General features: G+C 47.0%; 1 protein-coding gene across 1 annotated transcript in view; it reads right to left on the minus strand.

Moving 5' to 3' along the window:
- The window catches only part of LOC144718585 (uncharacterized), a 33,710-nt gene extending 27,597 nt beyond the window's left edge, over nucleotides 1-6,113 (minus strand). Inside the window, exon 1 of the mRNA XM_078593959.1 lies at nucleotides 1,099-6,113. The gene's annotated coding sequence lies outside the window, so the exon portion shown is untranslated. The remainder of the gene's footprint in view (nucleotides 1-1,098) is intronic.
- Nucleotides 6,114-16,947: the final 10,834 nt, after the last annotated feature.

Here is a 16,947-nt window from a genome sequence, read left to right on the forward strand (position 1 = left end):
AATTTTTACTTTACTTTTATTAATTTTGATGTTTTACCTACGTGACTTTACCGAAAAAAACCTAAGAACATGAATCCTTGCAGTCACGAAAGCTTCAAATCTAGAATGAAACAAAATGGAGCTTTCTGAAATTCCAATCCTCCTCTTCCCACCACCATCATCACCTCTAACCAGGTCGGGTGTGGTAATGTATGTACCTTGACATCATTTCGCACCGTACGTAGCCAAGCGTGCTAATCGGAGGTGCCGGGGTAAGGACGATCAACTACAGACGAAAAGCAGTTGTTAAGAAATTAGTTTTCAATCTAAAGTGTGGGTAAGGCCCCCCCCCCTCCTCCAATACGCTTTGCTCAACGTGGAAGAGTAGGCCAAATACTCTCCAGAGCTCACTCTAGTGCAGGCCCCTTCCACCAGCAGTGGCATGAGCAGGCACGACAGCAGTACACAACAGCACTTTATATAGACAACTGGAAGAAAAAAATTACGATTATCGCGGATAAATCATAAATATCGTGACGATATCGTAGGATATCGTGACGATTTCGTACGATATCGTAGGATATCGTACAATATTGTGACAATATCGTACAATATCGTGTCTATATTGCAATATCGCACGATATCGTGACAATATCGCAATATCGTACGATATTGTACGATATCGTAACGATATCGTGACTATATCGCGATATCGCGGCGACCCCCCCCCGCCGCCCCTCACCTCGTGACGCCAAGCGATGAAGGTTTCACTCTCCACCACCACCGCCATCATCAATAACAACAAACCAAAACCGCTACAACAAAACACCTAAATACGGTGCCATTCCAATGTCTACAACAATAACAAACCCGCCCCACGTAAGATATGTTGTGTTTGTGAAGAGAAAAAAAATATTTAATAAAAACACCGAAATTCCCCTCAGCGACGTCGAGACGGCGGCGGCGGCAAAAAAAAGGCGGGAAACGAGAGGCCGCAACGCGTCGCCTGTAACTCGAAAACTAAAACAAATAAACAACAACGGATACAAACACACGAGCGGACATCAATAACAAACAAATAAAGACGTGGGGGGGGGGGTGTAGAGACAGTGACCGCACTGCGGTGGTGGTGGTTGTTGAGGCCGAGATGAGGGAGGAGGCGGCTGTTGCCCCTGATGACTCAGCAATGAACCACGCACTCATCACTATACTACTTATACACACTACACACTCATCACTATACTACTACTACACACTCTTACACACTACTACACACTACACACTAAACTACATACTACACACTCATCACTACATACTACTACTTATACACTATTACACTCTCACATACTACACACTAAACTACATACTACACTACACACTCATCACTACTACTACTCACACACTACTACACTCTTACACACTACATACTACACACTCAACACACTACCACATTCTCTTACTACACTACATACTCATCACAACTACTCCACTCTTATACACTACACACTCATCATAACTACTACACTACATACTACACACTCATCACACTACTACACACTTATACACTACACTACATACTACACACACTCTTACACACTACATACTACACACACTCTTACACACTACACACTCTTACTACACTCCCACACACTACACCCACACTCCGAGCTCACAGTTACTCATAACAACCCACGGTGTTTCACGATTACCAACAAACTCACCATTATTTATAAAAGCACCTCCGCCCAGTGCACTTAAGTTATGGTCTCGACACGACCTTCAAGGTTGTGAACAAGGCACTCATCCAGCAGTGGATTGAGCGGGCCGTGGTTGTAATGCCGTACATCACACACACACACACAAGACACACACGTGTTGTTACACACGTGTTGTTACACACGTGTTGTTACACACGTGTTGTTACACACCTTGCACACCTGTAACTCTCTTCAAGTAGCTCGTCTAACACACGAGCGCACGTAGTGGTGTTAAATCCCTTACGTATACAGGTAGTCTCCGACTTACGCTATTTCGATATTACGATATCGATACAGCAAAATTGTTAAATATTTTACATACGTAAATACATACAGTATATAGTTTATACAATACGGTATTGTAAATTGCTGTTTTGCTAAATTATCACCATTCTTAAAGACTCCTGGCTAGGCCATCTTCGACTTACGGCATTTTCGACTTACGATGAAGTAACGCATCTCCGTCGTAAGTCGGGGACTGCCTGTATTGTAACGCCTTTATTGCCGCATGTTTACACACCTCATTCATTATAACACTTTTACACACTTTATAAAGGAGCCCCCTCTAACGTACGATACCGTTCAACAACATCTTTGCACTCACAGACATCGTCACAAGATCGTAACACACCTTAACCACACACACCTTTACACAATGAACACTAATACACAACACACACCCCCCTAACACGCCTTCACTGCTGTAACACATTTACACACGTGTAACATCATGAGCATTGGTGAACACACACATTTTCAAAGCTACAACACACACCTGTAATGGTATTTACACCCCTTAACACAACATAGTTACACGCTTATAACACACTCAGAACAACACCCCTTACACGTGAACACACCTAACACTACAACCACACACTTAACACTACATATGAACACCCCTACACGTGAACACACCCTAACATTACACGTGAACACACCTAACACTACGCCACACACTTAACACTACACATGAACACCCCATACACGTGAACACACCCTAACATTACACGTGAACACCCCATACACGTGAACACTACACCACACACTTAACACTACACATGAACACCCCTACACGTTAACACACCCTAACACTACACTACACATGAACACCCCTACACGTTAACACACCCCTACACGTTAACACACCCTAACACTACACTACACATGAACACCCCTACACGTTAACACACCCTAACACTACACTACACATGAACACCCCTACACGTTAACACACCCTAACACTACACTACACATGAACACCCTTACACACGTGTTGCCCACCATCACCACTTGCCCCAACAGCCTCATTACAGGCCACACGGGGGTCTTCGTCTGTCGGCACAATCGTCGAGAAATCGCCAACAGTCGGAATCACACCCAAGACAAACAACGCTTGGCAAACAACAACAACAACAATCCCCACGCCGGTGTAGACTCATGTAATACAGTCTTACAGGCAAACACACTCAACACACACACACGTGTACACTAATACTAACACTCACCACCACACACACACACGTGTACACTAACACTCACCACCACAACACACACACACGTGTACACTAACAATCACCACAACACCACACACACGTGTACACTAACACTCACCACCACAACACACACACACGTGTACACTAACAATCACCACACACACACGTGTACACTAACAATCACCACCACAACACACACACGTGTACACTAACACTCACCACACACACACGTGTACAATAACACTCACCCCCACAACAAAGATAAAGATCCCCCGTATAGCCTTAACAGACTGTAGGGGCAAGTGCTATTAGCGAGCACCTATGAAGGCCGGAACGGTACACGAGGGGGTGGGTGGCCAGCACCACGCCCGACCGCCTTTGTCTCCCTAGTGGCAATGTTTACACACCGCACCAGGTACTCATTTGAGGCTGAGTCGACCTAGGGGAGGCCCGGGACCGGTTCAGATAATCGTCACTGGTGTTGGCCGTGGGCGGGAATCGAACTCGTGTCGCCGGGTTCATAGCGCAGCGCGCTAACCACTGCACTATCGCTCCCCACACACACACGTGTACACTAACACTCACCACACACACACGTGTACATTAACACTCACCACCACAACACCACACATACCACACACACACACGTGTACAATAACACTCACCACACACACACACGTGTACATTAACACTCACCACCACAACACCACACATACCACACACACACACACGTGTACACTAACAATCATCACCACAACACCACACACACACACGTGTACAATCACCACCACACACACAGAGTTAACAACAAGCTGCCTGACACGCTCACAAATGTACACACTCAGCAGAAACACCCGCACACACTCAGCAGAAATAAACCTCCTACACACACTCCACACACGTGTCTACGGCGTTGGTGAGGCTAATTTACTTTTAACCAAACCTGAGGTTTACACACCTGTTCACCTGTAAGGTTTACCACACATTTTCCTTATTTACATTCGGTGTTTGGGGCACACTCGGGCTAATAACCACCCAACACACACACATTTGTTTACACACACACAGACACACTTGTTTACAGACACACTTGTTAACACACACACTTGTTTACACACACAGACACACTTGTTTACACACAAAGACACACTTGTTTACAGACACACTTGTTAACACACACACTTGTTAACACACACACTTGTTTACACACACAGACACACTTGTTTACACACACAGACACACACTTTCTTACACACACAGCCACACTTGTTTACACACGCACAGAATACACCGGAAACCCACACAATACTATTATTACACATGTGTTTAAAGACGAACACGTGAACTCAATACTCACACTTGTTTACACACACACACAGATACACTTGTTTACACACTCACAACACAATTGTTTACACAAAGTATATATCCTGGAAACTCGCATAATACTGTTACACGTGTGTTTACACGCGAACACGTGGACTCACACACTTGTTTACACACACACACAATACTTGTTTACATACACATATAATACTTGTTTACACACACATAACACACCGAAAACTCACGCAATTATATTACACACGAACACGTGGGCTCAATACTCATACACGCACACACACGTGTTTACACACTAACACACGTGTTTACACACTAACACACGTGGTTACACACTCACACTAACACGTGTTTACACACTCACACACTGGCAATAAACTCAATAAATGTATTTGGAAACTCGCAGAATACACAGAGAATAACAACGCTATTACACACCAACACCTGTTGACTAACGCTTACACTACAACACACCAACACACTCACACGTATACACACATTTGTTTACACACACTAGTTTGTATATATATACACACACACTACTGTATACACGGCACATTGTACACTTAACACTTGTTGACTTACGTGCTGTTTTTGCCACACTTGTTGACACACACACACACGCGTACATTTGTGTACACACCAACACGCACAAGTCAAACACATTCAACACACCAATGTACTCACACTCCCGTCTCTTTATGTAACACACATTTGTAGAGTGGTGTTTACACACTCACCGCTAACAACACACGTGTGTATATTTAACATATATTTAACAGGTCCAGTACAAACACACACTTTCATTTACACACTGCACACACGACACACGGGTACTGTAGCAATGGATTTAGTATTTACACACGAATACACAGAGACTTGTACACACACACACACTGGTTTACACACACACCGCATTGCACTCACACCGTAGTATGTGTTTACACACTTGTTTAACACTCACATCCACACACTTGTTTACACACACACATCCACACACATCCACACACTTGTTTACACACAAGCCATATCACACACACATCCACACACTTGTTTACACACACACATCACACACTTGTTTACACACAAGCCACATCACACACACACATCCACACACTTGTTAACACTCACACACATCCACACACTTGTTTACACACACACACATCACACACTTGTTTACACACAAGCCACATCACACACACATCCACACACTTGTTAACACTCACACACATCCACACACTTGTTTACACACACACACATCACACACTTGTTTACACACACACACATCACACACTTGTTTACACACACACACACTTGTTAACACTCACACACATCCACACACTTGTTAACACACACACACACTTGTTTACACACAAGCCCAATCACACACACATCCACACACTTGGTTACACACACATACACACACACATCCACACACATCCACACACTTGTTTACACACACACATCCACACACTTGTTTACACACAAGCCACATCACACACACATCCACACACTTGTTAAAACTCACACACACGCGTACACTGCCGTCATGTATTTACACGCACTCACATGGTTACACACACACTTGTTTACAATCACTCCATAGTAATGTGTTTATACACACTTGTTAACACGCACACACACACACACACTCGTGTTTTACACACACGTACGTGGTTACACACAAGCCACATCACACACTTGTTTACACACATCACACACTTGTTTACACACATCACACACTTGTTTACACACACATCACACACACACTTGTTTACACACAAGCCACATCACACACTTGTTTACACACTCACACACTTGTTTACACTCACACATCCACACACACACTTGTTTACACACTCACACATCCACACACATCACACTCACACACTCAGTAACTCGCTCAAGAGAAACACTCCAAACTCACCCTTGTCCCCTCCCGTCTCCTCGTCTCCCCGTGTCTCTCTCCACGTGTCTCTCTCCGTGTCTCTCTCCACGTGTCTCTCTCCCTGGTCTTCCTGTTGTCTCTCTCCACGTCTCCCCCTCCTCTCTCTTGTCTCTCCCCACGTCTCTCCCCCCCCCCGTCTCTCCCCACGTGTCTCTCCTCTTGTCTCTCTCCACGTGTCTCCCTCTCGTGTCTCTCCACGTGTCTCCCTCTCGTGTCTCTCCACGTCTCCCCACGTCTTCCTCGTGTGTCTCTCTCTCCCCGATAATCGTGTCCCGTCTCTCTCCCCGTGTCTCCTCTCCTCCTCCCTTTCTCTCCTCCTCCTCCTCCCCCAAACTCCCTCCTCTTCCGTCAGCGAATTCGGGCAGGGGCGCCCGTGATGTTGATGATGTTGCTGTTGATGGTGGCGATGATGACGATGATGATGATGGCGATGATCCGATACAATAACGGCAGCAGCGGAATGACAACGACGACTGTTGATGGTGGTGATGATGATGATGTCAATGGTAGCTGGTGATGTTCGTGGTGATAATGTTGATGATGATGATGGTGGTTAGCAGTGGTGGTGATGTCAGTGATGTCCGGCGATGTCAATGGAAATGCTAATGATGGTGGTGGCGATGATGGTGGTGGTGATAATGATGGTGATGATGGTGGTGATGATGATGGTGATGATGATGGTGATGCCGACGATACGACACAAGCAGTCATCAAATGTCTGAAATGCTTTTTGATGACGAGGATCTTAAATTATGCTGATAACGATGCTGATTGTGATGCTGATGATTGTGATGCTGATGACAGTGACGACGACGATGATGATGATGTGACGCTGCCCCCCCCCCTCAGCAGACGAGGGGGCTGGCGATGAAGCAGCTGATGCTGTTGCCGACCCTGCTGCTGGTGTGGTCTCCTGTTGCTGCTGCTGCTACAGCCACTGCTGCTGCTCTTCCTGTTGCTGCTACAGCTGCTGCTCTTGCTGCTGCTACTGCTGCTACAACCACGGTCTCTCCTCCTCCTGCTGCTGCTACAGCCACGGTCTCTCCTCTTCCTACTGCTGCTACAGCCACGGTCTCTCCTGCTGCTACTGCTGCTACAGCCACGGTCTCTCCTGCTGCTACTGCCACGGTCTCTCCTCTTCCTGCTGCTGCTACAGCCACGGTCTCTCCTGCTGTTTCTCCTGCTGCTGCTACAGCCACTGTTGCTCTTTCTGCTGCTGCTTGCTGCTCGTATGCCCTTGCTAGTTGTGCTCTTGGTTTCGCTGCCGCCGATATCCCTGCTGCTGCTGCTGTGCAGCTGCTGCTGATATCCCTGTTGCTGCTGCTGCTGCTGTTGATGTGCAGCTGCTGCTGATATCCCTGTTGCTGCTGTTGATGTGCAGCTGCTGCTGATATCCCTGTTGCTGCTGTTGATGTGCAGCTGCTGCTGATATCCCTGTTGCTGCTGTTGATGTTTCCTCGACTGTAGACGCAGGTTCCCCTTCCCCCCCCCCCCCCGTGTGTTGCAGGTATTCCTCCTCCTGCTGCTGCTGTTCTTGTTGCTGCTGTTCCTCCTGCTGCTGTTTCTCCTGCTGCTGCTCCTCCTGTTGCTGCTCCTCCTGTTGCTGCTCCTCCTGTTGCTGTTTCTCCTGCTGCTGTTTCTCCTGCTGCTGCTCCTCCTGCTGCTGCTGTTCCTGCTGCTGTTCCTCCTGTTCCTCCTACTCTTGTTCCTGCTGTTGCTGCTCCTCCTCCTGCTGCTGCTGCTGCTGCTCCTCTTGTTCCTGCTGCTGTTGCTGCTGCTGTGTTAAGTCACGCGTCATGTGATGTTTGGTCACGAGGTTTCATTCATGAAATACAGTGACGTCACGGGCAACAGAGCCATGGCGGGAAGAGACCCGGTATGCGGGGGGCGGGGCTGGAGGAAGAGTGGGGGGGGGGGTGCAGGGGGGGGTGATGGTGGAGGGTGTGTGTGTAGGGTGTGTGTGTAGGGTGTGTGTGTAGGGTGTGTGTGTAGGGTGTGTAGGGTGTGTGTGTAGGGTGTGTGTGTAGGGTGTGTGTGTAGGGTGTGTGTGTAGGGTGTGTGTAGGGTGTGTGTGTAGGGTGTGTGTGTAGGGTGTGTGTGTAGTGTGTGTAGGGTGTGTGTGTAGGGTGTGTGTGTAGGGTGTGTGTGTAGGGTGTGTGTGTAGTGTGTGTAGGGTGTGTGTGTAGGGTGTGTGTGTAGGGTGTGTGTGTAGGGTGTGTGTAGGGTGTGTGTGTAGGGTGTGTAGGGTGTGTGTGTAGTGTGTGTGTAGGGTGTGTGTGCAGGGTGTGTGTGTAGGGTGTGTGTAGGGTGTGTGTGTAGGCTGTGTGGAGGGTGTGTGGAGGGTGTGTGTGTAGGGTGATGGTGGAGAGTGTGTGTAGGGTGTGTGTGTAGGGTGTGTAGGGTGTGTAGGGTGTGTGATGGTGGAGGGTGTGTGTAGGGTGATGGTGGAGGGTGTGTGTGTAGGGTGTGTGTATAGGGTGTGTGTGTAGGGTGTGTGTGTAGGGTGTGTGTGTAGGGTGGGTGATGGTGGTGGAGGGTGTGTGTAGGGTGTGTGATGGTGGAGTGTGATGGTGGAGGGTGATGGTGGAGGGAGGGTGATGGTGGAGTGTGATGATGCAGGGAGCGTGTGTAGGGTGTGTGTAGGGTGTGTACAGGGTGTGTGCAGGGAGGGTGATGGTGGAGGGAGGGTGTGTGCAGGGAGGGTGATGGTGGAGGGAGGGTGTGTGCAGGGAGGGTGATGGTGGAGGGAGGGTGTGTAGGGTGATGGAGTGTGTGTGCAGGGAGGGTGATGGTGTAGGGTGATACTGGAGGGAGTGTGCAGGGAGTGTGATAATGGAGGGTGTAGGGGAGGGTGTGTGTTATGATTTAGGGGTGTGTTCTACTGGATGTGTTGGGGGGGAAGGCTAGGGCAGTGTTATGATGATTGGGGATGTGTGGAGGGGATGTTACGGAGGGAGAGTGGGAGGCATCACGACGGAGTGTTATGATGGAGGGTTGCGAGGCGGTGTTTCTGTAGGCGTATTACGACACCACACAGGGTGTGTGTGTGGTGTGTGTGTGCATGGTACGGGAAGAGTTTAGGATGTGGGGAGGGGAGGGTGATGTTATGATGAAGGGGATGGACTTGGATACGGGGAGGGGTGTGGGAAGAGATGGTGGTGTATGGGGAAAAATAAGTGTGGGGGATGTTATGTGTGGAAGCATGCGAGAGGTGTGATGGGTGTTACAATCGAGGATGGTGGGTGGGTGTAGGTTCATGCTGTGGTGTGATGTGAGTTCTGGTGTGACTTGGGAGAGCTGTGTTATGATGGGGGGAGTGGTACGTGTTGATGATGTGTGGGTCATGGTATTGGGGGCGTTATGCGGGTAGGTATGTGGTGCTCAGACCCTTGGCCACACCTACGGAGTTGTGTGCCATTGCGGTAATGGGAAGAGGTGAATAGCAGAAGATTTGTAACTTTGATCCTTACCTTTCTATCGATAGTTCAATGTCAATGTTTTATTAAAGGACGAGACTGTGTCGTGTTATTTTGGTGTGGTCTGGGACTGGTTTTTTTTCCGCCTTGCCCAACCTTGATAAATCGGACTTATGTAATAATCGTACTTATTTAGATTTAGTGGCTTGATTACTTTTTTCTCTCTATTTTTGCACTATAAATTTTTTTTGGTATCGTTTGTTATTGTAACTTGGTGACCCGCCCCATACTTGGACATCTGTGAACAAAGAGATTCTTAGCTCATCGGATTCCTCCTCCAGACTAAATAAAGATTCCGATAAGAATGATTGCAGGTAGGGGGCGGGGTACAGGGACGAGGGATGGAGGTGTCATAGTGTGGTCCAGATGTCTTGGGACCCCCCATTTAATTCTCTAAAACGAATTTTTTTTTTAAGTAAAGTTGATTTAATACAGAAATTAAAAGGCAAAGGGGATACAATGTTATTGGTCAATTAATTGGTGGGGCGGGGGGGGGGCACAATACATCTGGACCACTCCGTATTGTGAGACAGGTATTGGGTGTCATTTAGATAATCAATGGCGTTGCTGTGAGCAAGGGTTGGGGGCGGGAGGTCATTAAGAGAAGGGGGGGGGATGGAGGCTGAACTAACATCTCTGGACTTTACCTACAAAACAAAGTTTAGTTCCACTTGTGTATATTTTCAAACGTGGTTTCTTTACCTTCCCAATATTTTGAACTCCTATCGTGTTTTTTTGTTAATTGTTTGCTGTTTTCACGTTCTGACCCTGTGCCCCCCCCCTTTACTGGACATGGCTCATCGGATTCCTCCAGTACTGTCGGATTCTGATGAGATCGTGGTGTGTAAGATTACACCGTGTGATGTGTAGGGTGTGATGTTGCTGTAAGATTACACCGTGTGATGTGTAAGATTACACCGTTTGTTGTGTAGGGTGTGATGTTGCTGTGTGTAAGATTACACCACGTGTGATGTGTAAGATTACACTGGGTGTGTTGTTGCTGTGTGTACATGACACCACCAACACATGTTGTTGTTGGTGTACATGACACCATCAACACATGTTGTTGTTGGTGTACATGACACCACTACCACCAACACGTGTTGTTGTTGCTGTGTATACATGACACCACCACTTGTTGTTGCTGTGTGTATATGACACCACCACCACGCGTGTTGTTGTTGTTGCTGTGTGTACATGACACCACCACCACCACCACGTGTTGTTGTTGTTGCTGTGTGTACATGACACCACCACCACATGTTGTTGCTGTGTGTACATGACACCACCACCACGTGTTGTTGTTGTTGCTGTGTGTACATGACACCACCACCACCACCACGTGTTGTTGTTGTTGCTGTGTGTACATGACACCACCACCACCACATGTTGTTGCTGTGTGTACATGACACCACCACCACGTGTTGTTGTTGTTGCTGTGTGTACATGACACCACCACCACCACCACGTGTTGTTGTTGTTGCTGTGTGTACATGACACCACCACCACCACTTGTTGTTGCTGTGTGTACATGACACTACCACTTGTTGTTGCTGTGTGTACATGACACCACCACCACCACTTGTTGTTGCTGTGTGTACATGACACCACCACCACCACTTGTTGTTGCTGTGTGTACATGACACCACCACTTGTTGTTGCTGTGTGTACATGACACCACCACCACCACTTGTTGTTGCTGTGTGTACATGACACCACCACCACCACTTGTTGTTGCTGTGTGTACATGACACCACCACTTGTTGTTGCTGTGTGTACATGACACCACCACCACCACTTGTTGTTGCTGTGTGTACATGACACCACCACCACCACTTGTTGTTGCTGTGTGTACATGACACTACCACTTGTTGTTGCTGTGTGTACATGACACCACCACCACCACTTGTTGTTGCTGTGTGTACATGACAACAACACGCGTGTTGTTGTTGTTTTCCCGTTAGGGAGGAGACGGTGGGAGGGGCTTAGATGTGGAAGCGGAAGTGACGTTCGCGACACTGGGGTCACGTACCGGAAATGCCCTCACTGGGTTGTTTTCGAGGCCACGTGACCGGATGTCCGTTGCGATGTTTTTTTTAAATCCACGATGGCATCGTGTACAGTGCGCGCACGTGCGTTTGTACAGTACCAAAAAACCGTACACCGGCCGTTCTATATACACACACAGTCGTGTATGTTTATGTAGACACATACATATACATGCCCCCGTTATAGCTTTACATAGAGTTAGTGGAGGCGAGTGGCTACTGTTGGCGATAATCTGTTGAGGTAGGCACGACGCACCGGGCTGTTTAGTGCGGTGAAGCGGCCATGCCCGGCCGCCTTTGTCTCTACTACAAAGTGCTTGATGTTTACACAAGCCGCGTGCGGGCACTCGTTTCACGCTGAGCCGTCCTAGGGGAGAGCCGCGGCCGCAGTCGATTGACAAACAGGGCTGTGACGTGCACACCAAGTGACGTTCACTCGCTACGAAATCGCCCGCACTTGACACCCTACAAACTCGGCCTGCGTGGGCTGTCGCGGCGAGTGTTGACCTTAACAGGGTCCATACGTATTCTTGGTTCTTTCGGTAAAGTCACGTAGAAGGGAAATAAAATAATATAAAACAATTTTTCACGACGTTTCGACTGCAACATAAGCAATCATCCTCAGGTGTGAAATCCACAGCAAGAAAATTCGAAACAATATTCTTGCTGTGGATTTCACACCTGATGATGATTGCTTGTGTTGCGCCCGAAACGTCGTGCTTTATTTTATTTTCTACCTACGTGACTTTACCGAAAGAACCAAAGAGTCTGGATTCCTGCAGTCACGAAAGCTTCAAATCGAGACTAAACAGGGGTAGCTATTTAGGTCAGCCCCCCCCCCTCCCCCCAACAACGAGAGTGGTGTGCCCGGCCGCCTTTGTCTCCCCAGGGCTGATGTTTTCTCCAGCGAACTCGGCACCCGCGTTCCCCCGTAAAATCTCAAACCCTGAATCGCGTGCGCAGCGAGCGCCTCACCGTGGAGACTCGTTTCAGAATTGCAATGGCAGCAAAAGCTAAACTCGTTATAATTGTCACAACCGTAGTTAAAGGTTTTTTTGGTTTTGTTAGCTCGCGTAAATATGAATGTGTCGTCGTCGTGAAACCCGCCACCCGACAGCCAATTGATCAAGTTTGTCGCTTGCCAATTCGTCATTACTACTTCAACACAACCGGTTGTGTGTTGGAGAGTAACCTCCACATTCACATTCTTAGGTGTTTTCGGTAAAGTCACGTAGGTAAAACATTAAAATTAATAAAAGTAAAATAAAAATCACGACGTTTCGGAGGCAACACAAGCTTCCGTCTTCAGGTGGAACCGTCACAGCCACGACAGCTTTATCAAGTGAATGAGAGATTGCAAGAGCTACCACTCCGTATATATAATGGTTGGAGAGGGGGGAAGGGCCAAGTACGGCACACTTTTTATTAATATGGTAAGGTGAGGCTTAAGAGGCTGAGCCTTTGTTATTTAAATGTTTTACCTACGTGACTTTACCGAAAAAACCTAATAATGTGAATCCTTGCAGTCACGAAAGCTTCAAATCTAGAATCCACATTCACATTTCGAGTAACTGTGGCGTTTCGTGGGGTGATTACAACAAGTAGCTTCATCAGGAGATTAGCCGGAATTGTGAGTAAGTCTTCCTGTTTCGGGCGGCGGCGGCGGGTTTAACGACACATTTATATTTACGCGATCCAACCCAAAAACAACCACATTTATGATGGGTAAAATTGGTCGAGAAAGCCGACTCACGTGTCAAACTGTGTTGATAACCGCCAGCCCCACTGACACTGATCTGAAACATGATCATCATCATCATCACCACCTTCACTGCTTCTGTTGTCTTTCATTCTTTGTTTTAAGACGTGTCCGTAAGATTATAGGATAACATAGGGTACAACAATATTGAATTATATTCTTGGTTCTTTCGGTAAAGTCACGTAGAAGGGAAATAATCAAATAATAAAAATCAAACAATAAAATTCTCACGACGTTTCGATTGCAACACAAGCAATCATCATCAGGTGTGAAACCCACAGCAAGAATTTTGGAAAACAATTTTTTATTTCAAATTTTCTTGCTGTGGTTTTCACACCTGATGATGATTGCTTGTGTTTCAATCGAAACGTCATGAGAACTTTATTGTTTTATTTTTATTATTTTATTATTTCCCTTCTACGTGACTTTACCGAAAGAACCAATAATATGAATCCCCGCAGTCACGAAAGCTTTAAATCGAAAAATATAGAATTACATTGAATTATTCTATCCTCTAATCGTGGTTACACACCGCTGGTTTAAGTATTCTTCATTGTGTATTCATGTGTTTGGGTGCGATATTCATCGCATAAACGCATCCTGTTCAAATGATTGATTTAAACAAACAAAAGTTTGTATACGTGTGCATAACGTGTTTTCTAGAGTATGCGTGATTGAGTGTGGGGAGCGGTGGCGTAGTGGTTAGCGCGCTTCACTTCGTACCCGGCGACCCGGGTTCGATTCCCGCTCACGGCCAACACCGGTGACGATTATCTGAACCGGTCCTGGGCCTCCTCCCCTAGGTCGACTCAGCCTCAAATGAGTACTTGATGCGATGGTGTCAACATCGCCACTAGGAAGACAAAGGCGGCCGGGTGTGGTGTTGGCCACCCACCCCCTCGTGTGCCGTGCCCGCACCTGAACAGGTGCTCGCTAACAGCAGCACTTGCCCCAACAGTCTGCTAAGGCTACACGGGGGAACTTTGTTTGGGTGCGGATGAGCGACGCAGTGGAGATCCCAGATTGTGCATCTGCCAGTCATCTGTCAGTCAACCCATGACACTTGGGTCTGTTCTGTGACCTCCTGTTAACGAGCCTTCGACACTTCACGTGGCCTCCTCCCAAGGGGGTGGCACAGTCGGGTTTTTTTTACAATCGGGTTTAATTGTCTTTTTATATTAAACCCGATCATCTGAGATTGGGAGAAATCCGGTTTAATCGGTTCTAATTGCAGAACCGCACTTCACCAACTTCTCAACGATGAGCTTCATCCATTCCAAGCGAAGGAACTCACTGGCGGTGCCCACGATTGTGGAGGAGAAGCTCCTCGTGTTCATCACGACCAACCTGCCCGCCGCATTCTACGACTACCCCGTGCCCGACGACCCCCCCGAGTACGATAGCAGCACCGACGAGGAAGCAGCCTAAGCCTTGGATCAGAGTTTCGTATTCATTGAACCAGGTTTTAATTCCACGAAATCGGGTTTAATTGTATTAAAGAAAAAACCTGATGCTTGCCGCTGGAAAAATCGGTTTTTTTTTCCACCCATGCTTCCTCCAATTAGCACGGTTTGCTACGCGAAAGACGTTCAGTGCACCTAGCCTGGCACTTCGTGGGCGAACGGCGGCTTAACGTTGGTCGAGCGTGTGTGGATTTGAGTGGAGGGATGTGGATGCGAGTGGATCTCTCTTTGTACACGTCTCGTTACGCGTTTGCTACGGGTCGATCCTGAGTCGTTCCACCTCAACGGATTTTCCAGGTGAAATATTTCTACGGATAAAATGGAGGAGGGAAAAAACGCCGATAATCTCTAATCCCAAGTCAGCCTAAGCTCTGATGTATGTACATATGTTGAACTTTTTTATTCTTGGTTCTTTCGGTAAAGTCACGTAGATGGGAGATAATAAAACAATAAAAATAAAACATAATAAAATAATATAATTCTCACGACGTTTCGGCCACAACGCAAGCAGCCGTCCTCAGGTGAAGAACAGGGCTGTCGGAAAGACAGCGACAGACCTGTTCTTCACCTGAGGACGGCTGCTTGCGTTGTGGCCGAAACGTCGTGAGAATTGTATTATTTTATGTTTTTTTATTTTATCTTCCTTCCACGTGACTTTACCGAAAGAACCAAGAAGATGAATCCCTGCAGTCACGAAAGCTTTCAATCGAAATTTAAATAATATTTTATTATGTTTCATTTTTATTATTTTATTATTTCCCTTCTACGTGACTTTACCGAAAGAACCAAGAAGATGAATCCCTGCAGTCACGAAAGCTTTCAATCGAAATGTAATGTTGAACTTTCTTACGTGCGACAGGTGGTACAATCTTTGGACGGTGGTGCCTCGAATTTGGCATAAATGTACGCACCCTCTGATGCCAGAGGTGGGACAAAGTCATTGTTATGCAAGTCCAAGTCGAGTCGCAAGTCATCAAATTCATGACTCGAGTCTGACTCGAGTCCAAGTCACATGACTCGAGTCCACATCTCATAGGTGGGACAAAGTCATTGTTATGCAAGTCCAAGTCGAGTCGCAAGTCATCAAATTCATGACTCGAGTCTGACTCGAGTCCAAGTCACATGACTCGAGTCCACACCTCTGTCTGATGCACAACGGATGTCAAACATCATTCGAAACGGGGTATAGGGCCAAAGTGTGGCCGTTTTACAAATTCTAGAAATTACCCGCAATCACTCAGCAACATCCCCGCACTATCAAAGTAGGTGCAAACCTCGATTTAAAGCTTTCGTGACTGCAGGGATTCATCTTCTTGGTTCTTTCGGTATAGTCACGTAGAAGGGAAATAATAAAATAATAAAAATACAACATTATAAAATAATTCTCACGACGTTTCGGCCACAACGCAAGCAGCCGTCCTCAGACGCTGTCTTTCCGACAGACCTGTTCTTCACCTGAGGACGGCTGCTTGCGTTGTGGCCGAAACGTCGTGACAATTATCTTATTGTTTTATTTTTATTATTTTACTATTTCCCTTCTACGTGACTTTACCGAAAGAACCAAGAAGATAGGTGCAAACCCTTACACGGAGTCGGTGCTTGCTCCTCGTAACGGACTCGGAAAGACCTGAATTACACGGGTGCCTTTTAATAACCTGGTTCCTTTAATAATAAACGCGG

The sequence above is a fragment of the Lampetra planeri genome, chromosome 5 (assembly GCF_965212315.1).
Source record: "Lampetra planeri chromosome 5, kcLamPlan1.2.h2, whole genome shotgun sequence".
In the NCBI taxonomy this organism is placed as follows: Eukaryota; Metazoa; Chordata; class Hyperoartia; order Petromyzontiformes; family Petromyzontidae; genus Lampetra; species Lampetra planeri.